The following is a 12,381-nucleotide window of genomic DNA, read 5'->3' as shown; positions in this document are numbered from 1 at the left end:
ATGGAAGATAGAAATAATGTTACTGAATTTATCCTCTTAGAACTTTCTATGGACAAGAAAGTCCAGATCCTCTGCTTTTTATTTTTCTTATTCTGTTACCTGGCTATTTGGTTGGGGAATTTGATCATTGTGATTTCTATTACATGCAGTCAGCTAATCACCCAGCCCATGTACTTCTTCCTTAACTGCCTTGCACTCTCAGATCTCTTCTACACCTCCACTGTGACACCCAAACTCATGACTGACTTACTGATGGAGAAAAAGGCCATTTCCTATAAAAACTGCATGACACAGCTTTTCACCACCCACTTCTTTGGGGAGGGGGGAATGAGGTCTTCACCCTCACAGGGATGGCCTGTGACTGCTATGTGGTCATCAGCAAACCTCTCCACGACGCCATCACCACGAACAGGCAAAAACGTCACTCAATTCTCATAGCGTCGTGTGCAGGGGGACGTCTTCATTTTCTTGGTCTCTTTCTTCTTGCGATTGTTTTACCTTTCTGTGGCCCCAGTGAAATAGACCACTATTTCTGTGATGCATATCTTTTGTTGAAACTAGCCTGCACTGATACACACAAAATTGGCTTTTTTGTCATTGCCAATTCTGGCTTGATGGGACTGGTGCTCTTTGTGGTTTTGATGGCCTCCTACATTTTGATTCTGTATAATGTGTGCACATATTCTGCAGAAAGCCGCCATAAAGCACTTTCCACCTGTAGTTCCCACATCACAGTCCGTGATCCTCTTTTTCACACCTGTCATCTTTGTTTACATTAGACCTGCCACAACATTACCAGAGGATAAAGTGTTTATGCTCTTCTACACAATTATTGTCCCCATGCTCAACCCGCTTATCTACACACTTAGAAACATGGAGATGAAAAATTCCATAAGAAGAGTTTGGTGCAATAAAAGGTTCTGGGAAGGGAGCTTAATGATCTGAAGGTCATTCATCTCTGACGCCAGTGACTGTCTTCTCATCACTCCCTCTGTTGCTGAGTCTCTCCTGCTAATGGGAAAATCAGGCAGAATGTGTAAAAGCCAAGCCTCCAACAACAGCTTGCCTTCAGTGGTTCCTTCTTTATTTTCCTCTCAATGCGTTTTCCTTGATTTCACTTTTCACTAATAATCCCCTTTGTTTAAAAAAAAAGAAAAGGAAACTTTTTACAGAGTAAAAACACACTGAAAAATCTGGAGGGAGAGTGATCCTGCCTGTATTGAAGGCTAAACCTGGGGGAGACTTCGCTCTCAAAATACTTGGCCTCAAGGTATAAAAGGTAATAATATGTTACAAGGTAAAAGACAGTTAAAGAATCCACCTGCTAATGCAGGAGACACATGTTCAATCCTTGGGCCAGGAAGATCCTCTGGAGAAGGAAATGGCTACCCACTCCAGTGTTTTTGCCCGGGAAATCCCATGGAGAGAGGAATCTGGTGGGCTACAGCCCATGGGGATGCAAAACAGCTGGACATGATTCAGCGACTAAACAAAAACAAAAAGGCAGTTATAGGAAAATAAGAACAATCACATACTGCAAACTCCTTTCAGAACTATATACCTAGCCTCGTATCCTACAACTCTAGATTTCTTTTAATCAAGTACCTAGAGATTTTTTTGTGTGTATTTGTCAACTGCTATTATTTTACTTAAGTGAAAAGAATATATAGATCTAAATACAACATAGTGTAAAGTCCAGCCTTATAGTCGACATGGCAAGTCTTACAGTCTGAAAAGCAAGTCACTGTGTGATCTGTTTGTGAAGTAACATTGTAAGTATTGGGGGAAATATATGTGTATGTGTGTATGTATATATATATATATGTATATATATATATATATATATATACACAAATTCATGCTATTTGAACTGGGTTTGACATTAAGTATACATGATCAAGGAATAAATAAACTACAACTGACTTTGCTACAAAAAAGAAGAAAATATAAATCCTTTAGTTCCTCAAAACAGATGATTTATCTCAAAGTAAAAGAGTTTCACTTACTATCTAAATTCAAGTGTAGAATAATCCTAAAATAATATTTGACAAAATATAGATCAGACTCAGTGATGGGAATATATATATATATATATATATATTCCCATCACTGAGTCTGATCTATTCTGCTGCTGTGCTTAGGTGTTTCTGACTCTGTGGCCACATGGACTGTAGCCCACCAGGCTTCTCTGTCCATGGGCATTCTCCAGGCACAAATATCGGAGTGGGTTGCCATGTTCTCCTCCAGGGGATCTTCCCAAGCCAGGGACTGAACCCAGGTCTCCCACATTGCAGGCAGACTCTTTACCAACTGAGCCATCAGGGAAGCCCAAGTATACTGGAGTGGGTAGCCTATCTCTTCCCCAGGGGATTTTCCCTACCCAGGAATCAACCAGGGGTCTCCTGCATTGCAGGTGGATTCTTTACCAGTTGAGCTACCAGGGAAGTCTAATGTGTATACATCCATACCTATAGGATTTTCATGATTTTCTAGGGCAAAGTATACATTTTGTTTGAAATACATTTTTAAGATTGCTGCATTTTCTTATGAAAATGTGCATAGTTTTGGATATAAAATGTAACTATTAATAGTATAGATTTGTATTCTATATAATGAGTTAAACTATATTTAATACTATAGATTTATTTTAGGTAATAGGATATTTTCTAATGTTTCTCTCTCAAATAATGTAATATTTTGTAGAATTAATAGGACAGATGATGGATTTTAAAGAATCATATTATTACTATGTCATAAAAATGTTGTTAACTGTTCTCCACACAAAGATAGGCCATATTAATATTTGGCTATATTATGTGTGTGTCTCCTTCAGAATTTTCCACAGTTTATTGTGACCCACACAGTCAAAGGCTATGGCATAGTCAATAAAGCAGAAATAGACGTTTTTCTGGAACTCTCTTGCTTTTTCGATGATCCAGCAGGTGTTGGCAATTTGATCTCTGGTTCCTCTGCCTTTTCTAAAACCAGCTTGAACATCTGGAAGTTCATGGCGCACGTATTGCTGAAGCCTGGCTTGGAGAATTTTGAGCATTACTTTACGAGCAACAAAGATCTGTCTAGTCAAAGCTATAGTTTTTCCAGCAGTCATGTATGGATGTGAGAGTTGGACTATAAAGAAAGCTGAGGGCCGAAGGATTGATGCTTTTGAACTGTGGTGTTGGAGAAGACTCTTGAGAGTCCCTTGGACTGCAAGGAGATCCAACCAGTCCATCCTAAAGGAGATCAGTCCTGGGTGTCCATTGGAAGGACTGATGTTGAAGCTAAAACTCCAACACTTTGGCCACCTGATGAGAAGAGCTGACGCATTTGAAAAGACCCTGATGCTTGGAAAGGTTGAGGGGAGGAGGAGAAGGGGACAACAGAGGATGAGATGGCTGGATGGCATCACTGACTCAATGGACATGGGTTTGGGTGGACTCCAGGAGTTGGTGATGGACGGGGAGGCCTGGTGTGCTGCAGTACATGGGGTCTCAAAGAGTCAGACACGACTGAGGGCCTGAACTGAACTGAATATGTATGTGTCTTATTTTTGTACTTGCAAGATACTTTGCAAATATTATTTTGCATATTTTGCTGAATATTTAAATGTCAAAAAAGAATGGTGTTTCAGAATTGTAAATAATAATCTTAAGGAGGCAGAAGTTATCAAAGTAACTGAATGAATATGTTGTAAATAATGTAAATCAACCAAATCTTACTTAATTTCCCAATTGAATTATCTCCTCAAGTGGATCAGTTGTTTGGAGTTACATTTTCATAAAGATCATCCATTCGTCTTCCCAGATAGTTGCGAATATCTGGTAATAACTGATATTTTTCAATATCCTCATCTCTGTGTTTGCTTATAGTGTTTAACAGCCTTCCATAGAGACCTCAGCTCTGCCTTCATGTGTAAATTAAGCAGAAACCATAATCCATGACCTTCAGCCATGAACTACAGAGTTTAATACCAGATATTTTGGGTGAGGAATTTTTAAAAAAGATGCTTACAGTATATGCCATTCTTATCTCTCCTGTTAATAAATACAAGTACTAGGAAATAAAGAGGCCGGAATATATTGCTTCATTTCACAGAGACATCATTCATACAAATCTCTCTCTCTCGGAATGAGGCTTAAAATAAGACATTATTCTGCCTGCCTCATTCAGTCTGGATTCATGAGCAGTTCAGGTTGTGGGGTGGTGGTTGCTTTTCGCTACTAAATCACACTGTATGAGAAAACTCATATATTGAGTTTAATTCCTATTATGTGGGGATTTCTTATGTTATGTCAGTTCAGTTCAGTTCAGTCGCTCAGTCGTGTCCGACTCTTCGTGACCCCATGAATCGCAGCACGCCAGGCCTCCCTCTCCATCACCAACTCCTGGACTTCACTCAGACACACGTCCATCGAGTCAGTGATGCCATCCAGCCATCTCATCCTCTGTCGTCCCCTTCTCCTCTTGCCCCCAATCCCTCCCAGCATCAGGGTCTTTTCCAAAGAGTCAACTCTTTGCATGAGGTGGCCAAAGTACTGGAGTTTCAGCTTCAGCATCATTCCTTCCAAAGAAATCCCAGGGCTGATCTCCTTCAGAATGGACTGGTTGCATCTCCTTGCAGTCCAAGGGACTCTCAGGAGTCTTCTCCAACACCACAGTTCAAAAGCATCAGTTCTTCGGTGCTCAGCCTTCTTCATGGTCCAACTCTCACATCCATACATGACTACAGGAAAAACCATAGCCTTGACTAGACGGACCTTTGTTGGCAAAGTAATGTCTCTGCTTTTGAATATGCTATCTAGGTTGTTCATAACTTTTCTTCCAAGGAGTAAGCGTCTTTTAATTTCATGGCTGCAGTCACCATCTGCAGTGATTTTGGAGCCCCCCAAAATAAAGTCTGATACTGTTTCCACTATTTCCCCATCTAGTTCCCATGAAGCGATGGGACCAGATGCCGTGATCTTCGTTTTCTGTGTGTCGAGCTTTAAGCCAAGTTTTTCACTCTCCACTTTCACTTTCATCAAGAGGCTTTTGAGTTCCTCTTCACTTTCTGCCATAAGGGTGGTGTCATCTGCATATCTGAGGTTATTGATATTATGCCGGCAATCTTGATTCCAGCTTGTGTTTCTTCCAGTCCAGCGTTTCTCATGATGTATTCTGCATAGAAATTAAATAAGCAGGGTGACAATATACAGCCTTGACGAACTCCTTTTCCTATTTGGACCCAGTCTGTTTTCCCATGTCCAGTTCTAACTGTTGCTTCCTGATCTGCATACAGATTTCTCAAGAGGCAGGTCAGGTGTTCTGGTATTCCCATCTCTTTCAGAATTTTATACAGTTTATTGTGATCCATGCAGTCAAAGGCTTTGGCATCGTCAATAAAGCAGAAATAGATGTTTTTCTGGAACTCTCTTGCTTTTTCCATGATCCAGCAGATGTTGGCAATTTGATCTCTGGTTCCTCTGCCTTTTCTAAAACCAGCTTGAACATCTGGAAGTTCACAGTTCGTGTATCGCTGAAGCCTGGCTTGGAGAATTTTGAGCATTACTTTACTAGCATGTGAGATGAGTGCAATTGTGCGGTAGTCTGAGCATTCTTTGGCATTGCTTTCTTTGGGATTGGAATGAAAACTGACCTTTTCCAGTCCTGTGGCCACTGCTGAGTTTTCCAAATTTGCTGGCATATTGAGTGCAGCACTTTCACAGCATCATCTTTCAGGATTTGAAACAGCTCCTCTGGAATTCCATCACCTCCACTAGCTTTGTTCGTAGTGATACTTTCTAAGGCCCACTTGACTTCACATTCCAGCATGTCTGGCTCTAGGTCAGTGATCACACCATCGTGATTATCTGGGTCGTGAAGATCTTTTCTGCACAGTTCTTCTGTGTATTCTTGCCCCCTCTTCTTAATATCTGCTGCTTCTGTTAGGTCCATACCATTTCTGTCCTTTATCGAGCCCATCTTTGCATGAAATGTCCCCTTGGTATCTCTAATTTTCTTGAAGAGATCTCTAGTCTTTCCCATTCTGTTGTTTTCCTCTATTTCTTTGCATTGATCGCTGAGGAAAGGCTTGCTTATCTCTCCTTGCTGTTCTTTGGAACTCTGCATTCAGATGCTTATATCTTTCCTTATCTCCTTTGCTTTTCACTTCTCTTCTTTTTCCAGCTAAGTCATACAGTGACTCACTTAGTGGCTCAGTCACACACTTGATAATGTAAGGAACAACACTTCTTGAAACAGGCAATATAGAAAACAATAGCAGTAATAGTAGAATCATAAGTAAGAAGTTAAGTCAAGAACTTCTAGTAGGTGTAGCCCAGTGACATCTCCATGTCATCTGACTTAGTTTGCTAAATGACTATAGCTTGCTGTTGATATCCTGGTTGTAGATCCTGAGCATCTGATCTTGATTCAAAGACTGGTTATTGAGATAAGCTTTAGAAACAAACTCAGAATGTCCTTTTTAACAACTTAATTAAACCTCTTAGCAATGTAACATAACCACAAGGAACTATCTCAGGAGTGCGTCTTAGTAAATACAGACCTTAACTTAAAAAACTGGAACTTAATATTCAGTGAAACATAATAGATGCCATAGGCCTGACATCAGTTAGGTGGATTTTTCTTTTAGAGCTCCCCAGTATACGTTGAGATTTCTGTATATGTCGGGAGACAGTCTTTTTATTTACCTGAGAAGGCTGTTCAGAACCCAAGTGTCTCCAGCTTCTGGAGGGATGAGGCAGAGAGAAAAAAGGTATAATTTCACCCGTAGGAGTAAATCACTAGATTGTTTTAAATGACCAGTAACTCGAGGAGAAGTGCTTCTTTATATCTGAAAACACAGAGTAAAAATCATCAATATGTCAGACAAAAAGTCGTGAAAATTGTGGTCATATTTAGCAGTCTACTCCATCCCATGCAATTGATCCCTTTGTTGTGCTGTCCTTGCCCAATGGCCAAGGACATCAGTGAAAGCAGTAGTCTCGAAGAAACTCATGAAGCTTTTGTGAATGTCTGTATGACCTGTCCAGCAAGTGGGTGCCCTGATCTCTGGAGATTGTGGAAAGCACCTTTTAACCATTTTTTCTATTCTGAGATATTAATTCTGAAGCCAGGAAAGGCATTATCAAATAAAAATGAGGTTTGTCAGGGAGCCAGGAATAGCCAAGTGGCCACGTTGGACCTCTCATAGCCCCAACTCTTTGGTTTATGGCCATTTTTAATCCATTTTAAATTCCCTGAAGAGGCGTTAACTTTTGTAGAAGCAGAATGAGCTGTGTTCATATGTGCTGTAGTCTGTTATCAAAAGCCACATTCCAAGAAAACTTTGTTCTTTTAATCAGTGAGAGAAAACCAAATTCCAGTTTGGTAACAGCTTATATTCACTGGGAAACAATAGTTATTCACTTAGTCATAGTCACAATAAGACTTCAAAGGCAGTTTAATGTCTTAACAAACTTGTAGCATGCACAAAACTCTTCTTTCACTTGCAACACACCTTTTTGCACTTTCTGTATTCGTCACTTCATTTGTCCACTTAGAGGACAGCCACCTGTACGTTTAGACTTCCTTTGCTTTTCCTTAATAGAATGTAATTCCATTCCTTATTACTTTTTATTAAAAACACACATCTTACTTTTCTTCAGAAACCATGACTTGTACTTTACATCATCATTCTGTCGATTGGTAAGGATAAATCACCCAAAGTTATATCATTTATAAAAGTATCTGCACAATGTCTCTGTTAATTAGATCAATAAACAAACATCAGTATCATGTATCAATACAATAATGATTATTTCCCAGTTCACACAAGCCTCAAATTCATTTACTTTAATTTCCTTGAATTTAGAATTGTTTGACTTGTAAGCACTTACTTCTCTTTAGGCCAATTAATTAGAGCTCATTGAACCACTTAGCCTTTAGCAATTTTTTCCAAGGATGGAGACATACACCGAGACACACACAAATCTGGACAGACAGAAACCTCACAGTTTTCCACCTGAAATTTAAATTGTCTCTTTGTCCCTTTTATTTTCTTGGCTTGAGTTCCAGCTCATGGCTCGAGTCCCGGATCGAGTGGGCTGTGTATCTCAAGGACATGATAAGAGTTAACTCAGGTTTTTCCCCAGGCATGTTTCTGTTTCTCAGGCAGGATCAGAGCTCCCCAAAAGAGTATTTTCACAAGTCAAACTTTTAGTAATTACATGTGCAAAAGGAACCAGTTTTGCAATTTCAAAAAGATTCCATTTTACCTAGTTTTCTCCAGAGTCTAAAGAATACACATGGCCATTCAGGGTTCAAAATGTCATTTCTCCTTCATGTAGTCATAGCTTCATAGCTAAAATTTAAACCAGAGAGTGCTCAAATTGGCTCTGATGACAGGGGTAGACCGATCGAGAAGATGTCCCAGCAGGGATTATCTCTCTGGGCAGGTGAGGTCGTCTCTTAAAGCAAAGAAACCCCATATATAAGGGATTTTTAGGCCTTGAGGATCAAAATTATCCCAGTTTTTCAAGATATTATTCAAGGGGGGGTGGTGGTTCTGGACTGTTAGGCCCCATCTGTAAGAGAGAAAAAAGCAGTGCCCAGTGCCATGGCTTTTTTCTACCAGAGGTGTCTGCCCCTGCTCTAGACGGGGTTGGAGACTGATTTTCCACCTAAGCTTCCTTCCCTGGCCAGAGCTAACCTGTCTCTTACAGGTGAAGGTGTCCTACTCCCACCCCCCCTCATTCTACCACCCAGGCATGGTGGAGATGCACCAGGGTTAGACCTGATGGCATCCCAGATTGATGTCCAGGTCCTCACCATTAAAACCTTGGTTTGATTTCCCTTTTATTCCGGCACCACCTGGGGTGGAACAGAGTAGTTTTCCGGATGCTCGCCGAGCCAAGACCACTAGGGGAAGCACCCAACTTCTGTGTACCTGCGCACATTCCTCATAACAGTATAAGTGGCAAGTCATAAAGGGATGAACAGAAAACCCAAGACATCCTCCTGAGAGTGGCCACACGAGTCTATTTAATAACAAAGGAGGCGATGGAGGGCCCGCCTGCGAGGAAAAACTAATCCTTCATATGCATGGAGTGCCAACATCATCCTTTTGATTCCTGTCCCTCAGACTGTACAAAAAGAATACCTAAGGAGTTGAGACAAGAGCCACTGGAGGGCTTCGTCTGCTCTGCTAAGAGCTAGCGCTACTCAGGGAAGAAGCCCAATGCACTTTCAATCTGCCCAAATCTGGGGTGTCCCAATCTGTGTCCTCAGGAATCTCATGCTCACCAGCAATGCCTCAATCCTTATAGTCCAGAGGCATAGCCACGACAAGAACTTGCCTGTGTGTCTGTGGGGTCAGGATGGTGATTTCCAGTCTGAGAGATGTCCCTGGAGCTAGAGCTCCAGCTCGCTCCCTAAAGTGCTCCTGTCTGCAGTGTCCTGTAAAACTTGGAATGGGGGCCTTGCTAGAAAAGCAAAATAACAGCATGGATTGCAAGTCCCTTGAAAGTCTACAATCCGGCACACGAGGTTAATAACTTTAATCCCTCAAGCAGATCTGAAATGGTCAGAGGGACCAGGAAAAGCTGACTGGGGAAAAGAAGTTCAGTCCACATGCTTCTGATTTAGTAAAGTAGCTGCTGCTGCTGCTGCTGCTGCTAAGTTGCTTCAGTCGTGTCCGACTCTGTGAGACCCCAGAGTTGGCAGCCCACCAGGCCCCCCCGCCCCTGGGATTCTCCAGGCAAGAGTACTGTAGTGGATTGCCCTTTCCTTCTCCAATGCAGGAAAGTGAAAAGGGAAAGTGAAGTCACTCAGTCGTGTCCAACTCTTAGCGACCCCATGGACTGCAGCCTACCAGGCTCCTCCGCCCATGGGATTTTCCAGGCAAGAGTACTGGAGTGGGGTGCCATTGCCTTCTCCGTAGTAAAGTAGAGACCACAGTAAACGAGCAAAAGAATCTCAACTCTGAGTGTTCTTACCTTGTCTTGAAGATCTTGGACAAGCCCCCAAGATGATAACCTAGCAGTCAACGGTGACCGATGCCACTGGATTCATGGTGTCTGAAGAAGAAGATATTACTCTGGGGCCAAAGACAGTCTCAGTCACTCAGAGCTTTGTGTATATTTTATTTAAAGTGAAGGTGACAGAAAAAGCTTCTGACACAGACATCAGAAGGGGCTCACTAATTTAAGTGGGGCCATATATATGTCTCAATTAGCCTCTGAGAATAGACAAAAAACATCTCAAGGATGTGAGCGTTTTGCCCAGACCCTTTCCTATAGCATACATCCAAAGCTCAAAAAGAGGAATGTCCTTGAACCTGAGATACTACTCCCTACAATGCCTACTTGTCTTAGGCCAAAGAATGTGAAAAAGCAAGCAAGCTTGCCTCCTCCTTAAAGGGGCTTTAGGCTTGGACTCTTTATCAACCTGCTGGGACAGGTAAGTATACAGTTAAAATCAGAAAACTCTAATGTTGTAATGGTGGTGAGTAAAGCATTTGTATAACATACCACTGATAACTCATATAAGTATATCACTTATAAATTCAGTATGAAGGTCAAAAGATAAAATATCAAAATAATGATAACTACAAAATGAAATAATGGAACTATGTTTGAAGAATTAGATGACAGTATGATACTAAGTCAACAAACAGAGAGACCCAATGAAAAGCTACAAATTATTTTTTTTTTAAGGAAACTAACATAAATTCTGGATTTGAAAACTAAAATAATTGAAATGAAAAATTGATAGGTTCAATAGCACATATGAGATGCTGGCAGAAATAATCCATAAACTTGAAGATGAATTCATAGAAATCAATGTAAAAATAAAGAGAAAAAAATGTTGAGGGAAAATGATCTAAGGCATCCATTCATTACACCATCGAGTATGGAAGGAGAGAGACTCTCAGAAAGCAGGGAGAGAAAGGGGAGGGAGTAAAATTACTTGTAGACAGAATGGCTGACCGGCAGGTCAGAGCGAAAGGGAGGCACAGCGCAGGGCTCTTAGGGCGCCCCGCGGCAGCCATATCGGCCTGAAGGGGCCAGATCTTGTCTGATCTGGGAAGCTAAGCAGGGTCGGGCCTGGTTCTTACTTGGATGGGAGACCGCCTGGGAATACCGGGTGCTGTAGGCTCTTTGCCTTCCCTCTCCTTTAGCCCCCGCCCCCACGTCCCAACTCTTGGGCTCCCGCACCCCAACCCCTCCTGGGGGTGGGTGGCCAGGGCACCGACTCCCGCTGCAGACCTGGGGTGCCTCCGCGCGGCCCGCGAGCCCCTCCGCATTTGGCTTCCAGGAAACCAGACGACCGTCCTGCGGGTCTCCGTCTGGGGCTCCCTTGGCGTGCCTCAGGCAATCCCCGGGGGGCTGCACCAGCTCCAGCCCCAGCCCCAGCCCCAGCCCTAACCCCACCCCCACCCCCCATCCTCGCAGGCGAACGCCCGAGCTAGCGCGCATCTGCGTGCACACACAGATATATGTGCACAGACGGTGCATGTATCTTGTTCAGTTATACTTTTGGTGGATATGTGCCTGGGAGTGGGACTGCTGAATCATATGGTACTTCTAGGTTTAGATCCTTCAGGAACCTCCATACTCTTTTCCATAGTGGCTCTACCAACTCACATTCCTACTAACGGTGGAGGCGAGTTCCCTTTTCTCCACATCCTCTCCAGCATTTGTTATCTACAGACTTTTCCATGAGGACCATTCTGAATAATGTGACGTGGTACCTCGTTGTAGTTTGGAGTTGAGTCTGTCCAATCATGAGTGATGTGGAGCAAGATGACCTTTTTAAAATGCAGATGCAATTCTATCACCTCCCTGCTCCAACTGCTCTTGTATTTTCCCATCATAGTGAAGATATGACCAAATCCCTTCATTGCTTGGTCCCCGCTTTCTTCTCTGATTTCTTTTCACTGGAATGCCCTCTGCACTCTTTTGGTTCCATCCCATAGGGCATTTTTTCATTTCTTTCCCTTGTCATGTAGCCTTCCAAGATGCTATTTTACCTGCCTGAAATTCTTCCTGCATCTCAACCCTGGTTTACGTTGGTTCAACCTATGGATCTCAACTCAATTATTAGTCTGAAACGCCTTCTCTGACACCCAGTTTTTGGTGAGGGAAGAGGCCCCTATAGAAGTTCTCAAAGGATCTGCCTGTTATTTATCATTAGATTAGTCGCAGGGAAAGAAGGAACTGTGTGTCTTCTTCTCTCAGGATTCTATTTCCAGAAACATATTGCATGCCTACTAGCTCATAGTAGGTGCTCAATATTTATTTAGTGTGTGAAAGACAGAAAAGTTCTGTGAAGCCTCAACTTTTCACTTGGCTCAGCACTTTTGATCTCTTTGTGTCTTTGTCCATCCAGTTCTTTTCTTTC

The sequence above is a fragment of the Bubalus kerabau genome, unplaced genomic scaffold (assembly GCF_029407905.1).
Source record: "Bubalus kerabau isolate K-KA32 ecotype Philippines breed swamp buffalo unplaced genomic scaffold, PCC_UOA_SB_1v2 scaffold_40, whole genome shotgun sequence".
Classification (NCBI taxonomy): Eukaryota; Metazoa; Chordata; class Mammalia; order Artiodactyla; family Bovidae; genus Bubalus; species Bubalus kerabau.
This window is presented reverse-complemented; position numbering follows the sequence as displayed.